This window comes from Oratosquilla oratoria, chromosome 7 (assembly GCF_046742065.1).
Source record: "Oratosquilla oratoria isolate Oo_2021 chromosome 7, ASM4674206v1, whole genome shotgun sequence".
NCBI lineage: Eukaryota > Metazoa > Arthropoda > Malacostraca > Stomatopoda > Squillidae > Oratosquilla > Oratosquilla oratoria.
Genome location: NC_134783.1, coordinates 33273138 through 33286922, shown reverse-complemented (window position 1 = coordinate 33286922; position 13785 = coordinate 33273138).

Here is a 13785-nt window from a genome sequence, read left to right as displayed (position 1 = left end):
GGTCGACGAGAGAGGGCATTTTTTAAAACTATAGTAGACGCAACGAGAACTGGCCGCTAAGGCGGGGTTAGGGAATTTCCCGGTATTGCCACATCTCAACAGATAACACGGCCCGCACGGCTCGCCCACCCACCCACCCGCCCTCTCTCTCTCTCTATATATATATGTATATATATATATATATGTATATATATATATGTATATATATATATATATGTATATATATATACATATATATATAATATATTTATCCATGGCGAGAACGTGCGTGTGGATGCAATGTTTTCTGAATGCAGTGTGGGGGCGTGGCCAGAGAAGGGATAGAGTGGCAACGTCGCTCTCTCCCGCACATATGCCATGTCCACGAATCGAGGAAACGAAACCTTTGTATAGAAAACATTGCTTTGATTTATACCTCAGTGGTGGTGTGTGACAAAAAATTATAATATAATTATATGTGGCAACATTATAAAATCATAAAATAAAGTTTAAAATAAAATAGAATTATAAAATAATTATATGTGGCAACACGGGGAATCTCCGTGCCCCGCCCTAACGGCCAGTTTTCGATGCACCGAGTATAATAACCTCACGAACATACTCGAATTATTAACTGCCAATGGGAATATACACTCCCCTACATGCACACATGCAAGGCGAGATTAAATATTCCCCTTACTCTTTCGGGTTTAAATTAGAATACTATAGTCAGCGCAACGAGAAGTGACCGTTAAGGCGGGGTTAGGAGATTTCCCGGTGTTGCCACCACATCACAGATAACACGCCCCGCACGGCTCACACTGAATGCAGTGTCAGGGGGCCGGGGCTAGAGAATAGATGTAGCGGCAACGTCGCTCTCTAGTGCTCATATGTCATGTCTGACTCGAGGAAACGAAAACTTTGTATAGAAAACATTGCTTTGATTTTTACCTCAGTGGTGGTGTGTGACAAAAAATTATAATATAATTATATGTGTCAACATTATAAAAATATAAAATAAAATTATAAAATAAAATAAAATTATAGAATAATTATATGTGGCACCACAGGGGGACTCCCAGTGCTCCGCCCTATCGGCCATTTCTCAATGCAATGAGTATAACTTATTTGTTAAAATCGTATGATTATTGGATTTTACTTACGTGAGGTAAAATGCCAAAGCCAACGTAATTACGAGAGACCTGCATCCTAGCAAGCTAGCTATCCGAAAGCTCGATTGGGTACATGTAACTGTTTTAGGTGATAGGCTGTGGACAAGTGATGTAAAATCACGTTTCTTCGAATATAAGAACGACACGTCGTAGATCGCCAGATACCTCTTGCCAGCTCGTTTTCTATTTAATAATTCCAAAAACATTATTTCAGACTTATGAATCTGTTTCGATATAGTAGAATAGAATAGTAAATACCAATGTCACAACGCCGGTTTATAAACATTTACGCCTTTGTACGAGTTAGGCAAAGGAAAAATATATTTGTAATGAGCATTGTCGTACTTGTGACAGACACCGCTGTCCCGGACGTCATCTTAGGTGGAGGATGGTAGGAAACAGGTATCTTGTCGACATTTTATTTACAACAATGTGTACATAAACTCTCTGGGCAAAACTTAAATTATATGCCTAGATACTGACTTTTTTTTATTTAGTATATTGTTTGATTTTTGTCTAAGATCTTTGTGGGCGTCGACTTTGACGTTGATAGCTGGATTTCTTGGAAACAATCTTTGATAGTCGGAGAAATCCCAACTTTGAAGAAATCTTTCTCTTTTCTCGCAAGTCTTACGATCTTCTCTCCTCAGTAGCATAGCCGTTCAGTCTGTCTTCTGTTGAGTGCGTTAACTTCATAAAAACTGAAAAAGCTAAAACTAAAATAGTTCCTTCTATCACAAACAATAAGAGAGAGAGAGAGAGAGAGAGAGAGAGAGAATACAACCCTCACCCACGAAAGAATAAGACGATTTGCAAACACATTACATTACTCAATGGCTTGTTGGGAACTTATTTTTCTAACCGATCTTTTAAATGATTTGTTTTGATGACAAAAATCGGTGGTATTTTCATAAATGTATAAAATTGACAGTTGCTGACAAATCTATCGAAATATATTCCATGTGATGACGGAACCTTTATTTAGAACGACGTTTCTCTTGTTATTACAGCTTTTATCAAGAACTTGATAAACCTGAAACAAACGAAATGTACTAATAAAGGTTCCTTCATCACATGGAATTTATTATTTCCAAACAATCCCAACCAATGTGGCGGCATCCCTTAAAAAAAAAAAAAAAAAAAATCCAATCAACAAAGCGACATTTATCCAAGCTTAATTTGACCTAACGTAACCTAATATTCTTTGAAGAAAAAAAAAAAAACGGGAAACTATGGACAAGGAAATATAATACAAAAACAAATAAGATAAAATAGAATAAGATCACATAAAATGAAATGAAATAAAAATGAAACAAAATAGGATAAAAATAAGTTAAATTAAACAAAATAAAACAACATAGAAATAAATCAAACATGGCGTTACTCGAAAGTACATGTATTCAAGTATCAGAAGCGTTGGGAAATTATTTTATCTTTTACTGAATTGCCTGCAGCACTTCACTGGACGCTCAATCAGTTTTGTAAAGGAATACGAATAATTACGTCGATCAAATTGAAAAAACAACAACGAATAAATGAAGAAATAAACTAACTACATTGTTAATTGAATAAATCAGTCTATAAACAAATAAACGAAACAAAATATATAAAATAAATAGGTAGACAGATCATCATATCTTGTCGCACCAGAACCGTGTCCATATAAGGGCAGTTTCATTTGCTTCCCTAAGGTCTTGGTCGGAGCAATGGGGACTCAATGGACATTCCCGGAGGACATGGACCATCGTCTGTACTTCGCCACAGGGACATTGGGGGCTATTGGTGTATCCCCACTTGTGTTGATTTTCTCTCGTTTTGCCCACCTTGGCTCTTCCTCTGTTTAAGGTAACCCAGTCATTCCTGGTTAGGTTTGCTCCTGGGGGCAAGGTCTCGTTATGGCCTAGATTGTCATATTCCTGCCAACATTTTAGTCTATGGGCCACAGCTTGGGTTGGATCCAGTCCCTCCACCGTCATGAAGCTTTGGCGAGACTTCAGTCTCTGTCCAACCTGAAGGTGACCGTATAGTGGATGCCTGGGATCATTTTGTTGTTTATATTTTTCTATCTTGGTAATTATTTCGCGCCGAATGTGGGGAGGTGGAATCCCTGCCAGTCTGTAGATAGTATGTAATGGCGTTGGTTTTAGGGTACCTGTAATTATTCGACACGACCTGTTCAGTTCTGGATCTATTTTGTGTGCATGGCATGACCTGGCCCATACTGGTGCGCAATATTCTGCAGTGGAGTAACACAGTGCCAAAGCTGTTTGTCGCAGGGTGTTTGGGTCTGTTCCCCAGCTGGTGGTGGCAAGTTTGCTGAGGAGGTTGTTTCTGGTTGAGATTTTTCCAATCAACTTGTTGATATGCTCTTTGTAAGAGAGAGTCCTGTCGAGAGTAACACCTAAATAGACAGGGTGTGGGTGGTGTGCCAGATCAGTGTTGTTCCATCTGATTCGTAGCTCTCTCTTGGCTTGGTGATTTTTAAGGTGGAATGCACACACCTGTGTTTTGTTTGCGTTCGCATTGAGATGCCACTTTTTGTAGTACGTGGAGAGTGTGGTTAGGGCCTCTGATAGTCGGTCTTCGATGGTGTTGAAGGAATCAGACTGAGTGGCAATGCACAGATCATCTGCATAGGTGTACCTATGGGTATTCTGATACTGTGGCTGGTCATTGGTATAAATGTTGAACAGTGTTGGAGCCAACACAGATCCTTGTGGGAGTCCGTTCTTCTGGAAACGGTACCTGCTTTTCTTGCCATCCATTTCCACATAGAAACGGCGGTTTGTTAGAAGAGACTGGATGATGTGAACCAAGGTGTGATTCTGTAGTGTTTTGGCGACTTTCAAGAGGAGTGCCCTATGATTGACTGATTGACAGATTGACAGATTGACTGATTGACAGATAAATAGATAAATAAATAAATAGATAGGAAATAAATCGATAAATAAATAAATAGATGAAGAGATAAATTGATAAACAAATATACACCTAAATAAATAGATAAATAAAGATATATTAATTAACAAAAATATAAATAAATAAATACACAAATGAATAAATAGATAAATAAGCAAATTGATAAATAGGTAAATAAATAAGTATACAAGTGAATATATATATATATATATATATATATATATATATATATATATTATATGAAGATAAAAATAGATAAGTAGACATACAAATGAATAAAATATTTATAAATAACCATAAATAGAATAATAAATAGATAAATAGATAAACAAACAGGCAAAGAAATAAATAAATAAGTGAATAAATTAATAAACTATTGAATTACAAACAAATAAATAAATAGATACATAAATAAAAATAAATAAATAGATAAAGAAATGAACAAATAAATAAATAGATAAAGAAATGAACAAATAAATAAATAGATAAAGAAATGAACAAATAAATAAATAGATAAAGAAATGAACAAATAAATAAGTAAATGGTCAAATAATTAAGTAAAGATATGAACAAATGAAAATAGATAGCTAACAAATAAATAAAATAAATAAATGCAAGCCACCGGCTGCGTCAGTCCCTGCTCTGCAGGGTGCACGGCCTTCGGCCTTTAACGCACCAACAGATCTAATGGATTTATAAGAACATAAGAGTGGAAGGGGCTACATGAGGCCATAAGGCCTACACTAGACACTTCCATGTTCACTATCACCTTTCATTCCTATCCATAAAATGATCAAACCTTGTCCTAAAGCAACCAATAGTTTCAGCGCTCACTAGTACTAATTCCTTTCCATTCGTTAACCACTCCATTGATAAACCAGTTCTTGCCTATTTCCTTTTTTGATCTAAAATTGTCCCATCTTAATCCACTCAAGATACTACGAGTCCTGTCCTTAATATGGTGACTGTCACGCCATTGCGTGAATGAAATACATATCTAATTATCTTATGATGATTCATGTTCATGTCATCCATGGCTTCGTTACTTCTGCGCAATTACCTCAAATCGTTTCTCCAAATAACGCAAGGCTCCCAAAACGTATTCCTCAGCGGCTGTCAAAATGCGCTTGCTCGCTCATTGGCCAGAGCTCAAACTACCTTACCTTTTGGTACAAAACTTACGTTTCTAGCTACTCTCAGACTGTATAAGGCGGACCGGCCGAGAAACAAGCACAGAACACAGACAGGTGCCGCCAAGAATATGAGAGATGTCAAAAAGAGAGAGAACAAGTAGAGTTCCTTAGAAGCTGTAACGCCGCCGACATTGCTAACTTATGATTTGCGTCGGTTTCTCTACTCCGTCACTACGACACAACTCAAGTAAACAGTCCTTCAGATCTCTTTGATTACTACTGAACAAATGACCAAATTTAATGCATCAGTGTATGGCTTACACGAAGTTGCAAGCTGCTTCGCCGACAAAGCTATTTCAGATACCTGCCAGGCTACTAGACGAACGAAGCGTATGTCGTTCTACACGCTGCCATTTCCCAACTACCGAAAACTAATCAATCTCCGAAGTGGGGTTGCCAGATTCTGAACACAATATTATCATACAGGGACCTCTAAGTTGTTGTTTTTATGGCAAAATTATGGTACTGTTATCAAAGAAATATCGTACAAATTATCGTTCATTTTGAGATCTACTATCTCTCCTTTGAGATGAATAAAATGTACATTTTATGCATTTCTAAACTCTATTAATATTGAAAAATTAAAATAAATGATCTTTCACAAATTAGTTTTTCATTATAAATAATAAAATAATTACATTTTAACACCATACCTCAAAATCAAATCACATATAATAGGCCTCATTATCAGTGTAATGAAATGAAAAAAAAAATTAAAGAAAAAACTTTCAAATTCTTATGTAATTAAAAATAACTTCATATTCTGGACATAAGATATACCTCATGGCATATAACATTACTCAGTCAGAATGTGGGATGTTACTGTATAGTTCCTTGGCTGCCAAGAGAAAATACATATTATTTGTTGGGTTAAAGTTTTTACAGTATGATCCAGTAGACTTCATACATTTTGTTGCTAGCAGTGCTCCATTTACAGCTGCTGTCTTCAACCTATTTCTTGCCTTAGTTTTGAAAAGGTTCATTTGATTGAAACTCACATTTTGCATTTGAATGGGGTAGGCTAAGAACACAAGAGTGCAAAATGTGAAAGGTCTGTTAAGTTTGGTTTATCTTTTAATAATGCAGCCCAAAACTGTCCTCTGTATTCATGGCTGAGTTGTCACATTCCAGTGACAATATTCGCCATTGATCATCATCCAATCTTTGCAATAACGAGCTGACTTCTGGAGGTACAAGAAGGGGCAATGCAGTTACTAAGAATACCAAAGAAGGAACTGACTTCCTAAAATTCAATGATAAAGCATTAGTTGGAGTCAGATAATTCAGTTTTGAGTTGACATTGTCACTGAAATAATGCCTCTTTTTAATTTCACAGCAAGCCACAGCGTTGGAAAAAAAATCCTGCAACTCAGATTTTCTTGCTGTTACACGGGAGCCTTGCAGTTCCTGCAACACTTTTACACCTAGATATATTTCTGTGTCACTGAGATGCTTATCGTTTCTATTTGGATCTATCAAATAAAGTTCTGTTTTCATTACATATTCTCTCTCCATGAATGAAAGGAGAATATCCTTGAAAAGAACATTTACTTTTTCATGGAATACTGTTATCACTGGCTTGTCTGACTGAAAGTACTTATTAAAAGTAGTGAATTTTGGTAAAATCCAATCTAGGAAGTAGTAATACAACTTAATGAAAGGCCCATATAGGGAGTTGAAAATCAGCTCAGCAGCAACTAGCTTCTCAGATAACCACATGTCTGAGAAAAACAACCGAAGACCTTCCTATTGTTCCAAGATCCTCTGAGCGACAGCAACCAATGACAACCACCTCGTCTGTGATGGGTGTAGCATCTTGTGAGACTTCAAATGAAGGAAAGACTGAAATTGTACAAACTCACTCTGGCGCTTAGTACTACACTTAAAAATAATTGTACACCTCTCCTGCTAAATCCTCTCACCTTAGGTAGTCTTACAAGCGTCGCTGGCACAGAGGTGAGCAGAATGGCAAACACATTAGATTACAAAAAGACCAGGGCATACAACACGGAAGCGACTTGCAACTGAATTGTGAGCTCCCATCATTACACTACACCTATCAGCCCCAAAACCTATCATTTGTGTAACTGGGATTTCATGGTTCTCAAATCGTTTCATCATTCCCTCGTAAAGATTTTTAGGAGTGGCTCCTTTTCCGACATATTCAGGGTTGGCTGTATTGTAAACTTGACACAGCTCCCAGAATTTACTTTCAACGCACTCAGTATCATGATCAAAGGATCTTACTACAACACAAGATGTTTTTATGGAACCAACGTCAGTACACTCGTCCGTAAGAACGCTAAATTTTGTTTCTCTTAATTTGTGAGCAAGTTGTTCTTTGTAGGACTTTCCTATGAAATCAGTTACAACTGCAGTTGCTTTAGTTATTTTCATAGCAAATTCCTGTGCTATCTTGGAGTCACTGAAAATATCTCTCAAGACCTCTGACAAGTGATCCATTACCTTAAAAGGCACATTATGTGCAGGTAGAACACTTGCCAGCTTTATTTCTGCCCTAGCCACAGGATCTTTTGTGGTTTGTTTTTTCTTAAAGAAGGCTGATACCGGTACCTGTTTGTCCGTTATACCCTTGAAATATGATTTTTTTTTTCCCTTTTGCGTGGTTTTTAGCACTATTAGCTCTACAGTTATAGTAACGTTACAAAATTTACACCTAGTTTTATACTGGTCAGGTTTTTCCTGTGGCCACGGCTTGAAAACAGGGTCTGTTTCCCATCCCTTCCTATATCTTTGCTGACGACGAGACTGAGAACCTGAAGTAGATGCTTCAGCCCAAGATCTAAGAATATAAGGTCTAACCACTTCCGACCGAATTTCGAGGGAGTTGGCGCAGCGGGCCCGTGAACGTCACCTGGCTGCTCAAAGTGGGGTTAGCGGGTCCTATAGCTGTCAGTTGAAGCTGGTCCGTCGTTCGAAAATGACGTCGCCTTCGCTCGCACTGCTCCACGCAATTAGTTATATTCTGACAAATATTATATAAAATATATATAAAATATTATAGTTCCTGTCTATATATATGAATATATAATATATATGATATATAATATATATATATATATATATAATATATAAAATATTATAGTTCCTGTCTTCCTTGGCGTTTCACAGTTTTCTTCAGTGTATCACAAAGAGAAAATGGACTCATCCAAATGACGTCAAAAGCTGCGCAGAAGAATGTAAACGGTCTGACCTGTATATTTAGACCTTGCTTCAGCCTGTCTATAGTCAGCGCAACGAGAAGTGACCGTTAAGGCGGGGTTAGGAGATTTCCCTGTGATACCACATCTCCACATATAACACGGCTCACACTGAATGCAGTGTGAGGGGGGCGGGGCCAGAGAATAAATGTAGGGCAACGTCGCTCTCCCTTGCTCAATGCCATGTCTGACTCGAGGAAACGAAACCTTTGTATAGAAAACATTGCTTTGATTTTTACCTCAGTGGTGGTGTGTGACAAAAAATTGGAATATAATTATATGTGGCAACATGATAAAAATATAGAATAAAATTATAGAATAAAATAAAATTATAAAATAATTATATGTGGCAACACAGGGGGACTCCCAGTGCTCCGCCCTAACGGCCATTTCTCAATGCAACGAGTATAGAAGGGCTACCAGGTGCCTGCGTAGAGTATTAAACACATATGACATATTTCCCTGCTTGAACTCACGATGCTACACATAATACCATTTGCCTCTTTTACATGAACATTCTAAGTTATCACTCGATTTGATCATCTTAAATACTCACTGTGACATTTAAGATTTCTGTCTCATATAACATTTGGCGGTGGATATTACAACATACTCAACCTTGCCTATACCCGTTGCACTGAGAACTGGCCGTTAGGGCGGAGCACTGGGAGTTCCCCTGTGGTGTCATATGTAATTATTTTATAATTTTATTTTATTTTATAATTCTATTTTATGATTTTATAATGTTGCCACATATGATTATATTATAATTTTTGTCACACACCACCACTGAGGTAAAAATCAAAGCAATGTTTTCTATACAAAGGTTTCGTTTCTTCGAGTCTAGGCATGGCATATGGAAAAGAGAGAGCGACGTTGCCGCTACATCTAATCTCTGGCCCGGCCCCCCCTCACACTGCATTCAGAAAACATTGCATCAACACGCACGTTCTCGCCATGGATGCCCATGTGTGGCAACACCGGGAAATCTCCTAGCCCCGCCTTATCGGTCATTTCTCCTTGCTCCGACTATAGTTGCCTCTTCTCATTAGCTACACGGAAACAGAAGTACAGTTACTAAATTATTTTGTAACTAATTGCCTGTAAGATGCATAGTTTAAGAAAGCATCACAAATAGCTCACCTTTCTCTTTTTGGATCCTGAAGACGAGTCCATACTGAATGAAGGTTCATCTGATCTACTTAGGCCTACTTCACCACTGAACGCGTTCTGAACGTTCCGAACACGTGGATTTCTCGTCTCTCTAACGGTAATATGAAACCTCCCAGTCCCATTGTTTATTTTTCCAAATATTTCATGAAACTAAGTGACAGTTACTGTTTTTCAACTCTTACAATATTCTATACAACTATTTAATAAACATCGAAAATTATCGTAAAAAATCGTATGAAACACAGAAATTTATGGTACAAACTGTACGATAATGAGGAACACTATCGTACATCGTGCAGACGGGTAAATAATCTTAAATGTACGATAATTATCGTACATCTGGCAACCCAGTGCGGGCCGAGAAGTACGGCGGCGTCTTCAGCATGCAAACGATCATGCCCATCCATCCATCCATCCACAGCAGCAGTTCCCTCGCTCCACCTGGTTGGTGGTGGCTCGGCCATATTTGTACGCACAGCAGCAGACGCACCGACTCCTGGCAGCAGCCTACAACAACAAGAACGATGATGATGATGATGATGAGGGTGATGTTGATGATGATGATGATGATGGTGGTGGTGATGATGCTGTGTCTGCTGCTGCTGCTGCTGATGATGATGATGATGCTGTGTCTGCTGCTGTATCTGCTGCTGCAGCTGAGCGCTCTACTAAGCTTAGCACCGTACATTTGAAACAAACCATAAAGAATTACATATCCTCTTAAAGCTTAAACATGTACTTCACATATAAAATACTATGGTATTTATCATAATGAACATGGGTAATCACATCCAGTTCGAATCCTGACCAAAAATCAGAGTGAACATTACACTTACAATTACTATATGAAGAATTGATTATGTGGAGATCTTCTGGAAGCTATACATGATGATATACGTCAGCCGGCTACGAGATAGCACACCAAACTGCCGAGATCTCCAAACAGCAATTGTAAAACAGCCACTGATTGGTTCTTGTTTCACGAGGGCGGCGGGAATGATCAGCCAATGGGAGCTCTTGATGCATCACCTTTGGGCTTGTGCTATCGGACGTAACGCACTCGAAAGCACCGGCAACTTTGACATCTTCATAAATGTTTGCTCCATTAATATCAAGATGAATGACTGCTCTATTGTGTACCGTAGTAATGTCACAAAAATTATTGTTAGAAAATAATCTGTAAGAGATTGACCATGGTCTTTGATCACGTGTTAGACTAGTGATCGACAGCCATATCCTTCTCGGAAGAGAGCTCACAGCTCATATATGACCAATCTATGGGTAATGCTGTGACCTTTCACGAATACACACGTACCAACTCCCCCACCACGAGAGTTTGAGTAACTCCCCGCAGCGCAGCGATACTGTCATTGTTTCAGCCCTGGGCGCGATTCGAACCCGGACAGACGTAGTGGCAACCGGTAACTCTACCACTGAACCACGAGTCTTCTCTTTGTGTATGAGTGTGTGTTGTTTCGACGTCGTTTTAGCTCTTCCTGAACGAGTACATTAACGGATATCCTACACATTTTATATATATATATATATATATATATATATATATATACATGTATATATATGATTTTTTTTTTTTTTTTAGAAGCTCCGCCATGGGATACGAACCCTGACCCGTGCGTCGATAATCACGAGGCCAAGACGTTAGCGACCATGCTACATGGTGATGGTTCAAAAGGACTGTACTAGTCCCCGACCACGCTTCACGTAACATTGGAAGATCTAATCTCAATTTCATCTAATCCCGTATTAGGCGAGCCCTCCGACAAGTTATGTATGTTTTAAGACAGATTGAACATTTTTAGAAGCCCGCCATGGGATACGAACCCTGACCCGTGCGTCGATAATCACGAGGCCAAGACGTTAGCGACCATGCTACATGGTGATGGTTCAAAAGGACTGTACTAGTCCCCGACCACGCTTCACGTAACATTGGAAGATCTATCAGTGATCAGATTAGACCAAATGCGCCAATATCAAATCGGCGTCGCTTGTCCGTGAATTCTCAAAAGAAGCATGCACCAATAAACAAATGAATAAGTAAATGAATGAAATGCATAAATAAATGAATACAATAAATAAATACGTAAACAAATAAATAAAATAAAATAGTTACGGGGGTTAATCACGTTCAAAAGAAGCATGTCATAGAGACGTTCGTTACCCGCCGGTGACGTCATCCTAGGCACACCTGCCATTTGGCAGGTAGGCTACATTCTCTCCCGCCCTCCATTCCTCATAATAAAAACAATATTAATAATACTAATAACATTAGTAATAACAATAATGATAATAATAATACACATTAATAAAATTAACAAGTGACGTTATGTGATGAAATAGAAAAATTAAAATATAATACACCAAGTATTTTCCCATTAATATAACTTTCCATATCTTACGGTCGAGGAAAATAGGAGGCGGAGGAGGAGGAGAAGGCAGTCCCAAGTTTTTATCCTTTTCGCTATGGCGTCACCTTTTGGGCGAAAATCGTCCACGCGGCGGCTTGAAAAGGAGCCTTACGTAATGGCGCGACAAATAAATAACTGAGTCCTCACATCGTAGACACCAATACTTGTTGGAAAGCCCCGCCCCCTTCCCCATCCTCCCTGCCGCTCCCTCCCTCCCGCGACCGTTGCCTCTTCAGTGGTTAAACAATTGCTTTGATGTTTCGAAATGTACATTTGAACTGAGAACAGTGACTTCACACACATATCATCCATCACTACATGACAACTTAAATGGCAACCGATAAATAAATGCATAAATAGAGAATTAAATAACATCGGGCAACTAAAAAGTTACACAGCCGATAAAGAAATCATAAATCGGGCAAACTTAAATGTTGGTCGACTGCAACAAGTCTGACATAACAGAGCAGACAAAAGGTTACAACTGCCGATCACGAGTCCAGCACGTGATCCAAGACCTGATATAATAATGAAATAACTGTTTTAATGATGGGCTGGTAATACGTCTATAACTCTCTAAAAAAAATTCTGGAGCGCTCCCGATCTGAGTCGGCCGGCCCGGGGGTGTCTGCGACTTCCATTGTGTTTCTGGGACACCCAGCCGGCCTAGCTGTAAGCATACAGTTATGGTAACAAATTTGAGAAGGAATGGTTACTTTGCGTGGGTTTGTGTTAATCTATTTAGTTTTCATTTTGTGGTTTATTCGAATATATTTATTTCATGCAAAAACGTGAAACATAATTTCATAAAGTGATAAACACGAAATATAAAAAATTATGAGATTTTTGTACTACGGGAGCGACATGACGTCATAACGAGCGAAAGGTTATTTTGCGTGGGTTTGTGTTAATCTATTTAGCTTTCATTTTGTAGTTTATTCATATATATTTCTTTTATATAAAAACGGGAAATACAATTTCATAAAGTGATAAACATGAAATATAGTTTATGAGATTTTTGTACTGGGGGAGCGACATGACGTCATAACGTGCAAAAGGATACTTTGCGTGGGTTTGATGTTAATCTATTTAGTTTTCATTGTGTTTCTGGGACACCCCGCCGGCCTAGCTGTAAGCATACATTTGAAAGTTAACGGGTTGGGGTTTCTGAACTACGGCCCCCTTCTCGGAGTTGGTTATCGTTAAATGGCTAAAGAAACTGAAGCTCAGAGAAAGAGGAGGATACGACATTTCTGGAGTTGGGTCACCACCACGAAGAAGAGCTAAGACAAGAAAAATGTACAAAGCAATAAAGCACTTTTCAGCAAGTTAACAGCAGAGCACTCTTCTTTATTCCCTTCTCTATACGCTGATAACCAACGTTTCTGGTTGGAGAAGGACATTAAAGAGTTTAATCGGAAAACTCTGTCTCTCAACAAGATTCTTCGAGATAGTAAGGACTATGAATACGAAGATTCTCTTTTCGACTCCATTCCCTTATTGGAAGAAGCGATTAATGAAGAAACGTCAGATAATTTCATTAAGCATTACTTTGCGGGATACAAGAGTTATGCCAATAACGGAGGAAAGTGGTGCCATAAGACGTACCAGAAGCACTACCTTGAACGGATCTTTAAGAAGTACAAAGTGGCTGAAAAGAGGAACAAACACGCTATAAAGAAGGTCCAAAGAGAAACAGAAC